Below are 1,095 nucleotides of genomic sequence, written 5' to 3' on the forward strand. Positions count from 1 at the left end.
AAGCTGCTTTGCGACAATGTTTATTGTTAAAAGCGCTATACAAATAAACTTTACTTGACTTGACTTGAGATGTAAGTGCAGAAGGTGTGTTTATTAATGCAAACAAAGACAGGTAAACAATCCAAAACGGCAGGGAAAATCATAAAATGGTGAAACAGGCAATACGTCAAGCGAGGCACAAACAGGCTATCGTAGACTCGGCAGAATCAAAGACAAGAAACAGGAAATCAGGGGTCAGGAAACCAAACAAGGAAATAAGGCTCAGTAATGTGTCAGCAATGCAACTAAATACTTCACAAAGTAAGTGTATTTTCACAGTTTTTATATTGGCGCGCTGATTGCACCTTAAAGGGATAGTTCGGGATTTTTGACATGAATCTGTATGGCATCCCCATCAATAGTGTCGTGCAAACACACTGACCTTACCCCTGACAGCATCCTGTGAGTCCAGTTCTTGTCCAGTTTTGGTCCAGACGAAAGTAGTCCGGCAAGTTTGTTGGGGTCACGAAAGTAAAACGTTTTTCGTCTCAAAACAGTATGTGTTCAAAAGAGTGATATATTTGCATCACAAAACCATTGTCAAATAAAAAGTCAGACCTCGAAATCGCTTGGCACTATTTTCTCTCCCTTCTTATCACTGCGTGCTGCCGCCAGGTGACAGCCACGGCTGTTTCATTCATTGTTTACCAGTGATGGGAATTTCGGCTCTTTTGGCTCTTCTTACTATAAGGAGCCGGCTCTTTCGGAAGATTGTTTATAATTATTTCTCATGACTTGTACATTCACATCAAGTACACATATCAATGCAAATTAACACGAAGGGATTTACTAGACCAATTTATATCTGGAACTATTTTCAGCCACAGCACAGGCAAAGCACCGCTGCAGGCGCAAAGACACCGCGCAGCGCCTGAAAACGGGTTTTCAGGCACTGCGCACCCGTTTTCAGGCGCTGCGCGGTGTCTTTGCGCCTGCAGCGGTGCTTTGCCTGTGCTGTGGCTGAAAATAGTTCCAGATATAAATTGGTCTAGTAAATCCCTTCGTGTTAATTTGCATTGATATGTGTACTTGATGTGAATGTACAAGTCATGAGAA

This window comes from Neoarius graeffei, chromosome 9 (assembly GCF_027579695.1).
Source record: "Neoarius graeffei isolate fNeoGra1 chromosome 9, fNeoGra1.pri, whole genome shotgun sequence".
Taxonomy (NCBI): domain Eukaryota; kingdom Metazoa; phylum Chordata; class Actinopteri; order Siluriformes; family Ariidae; genus Neoarius; species Neoarius graeffei.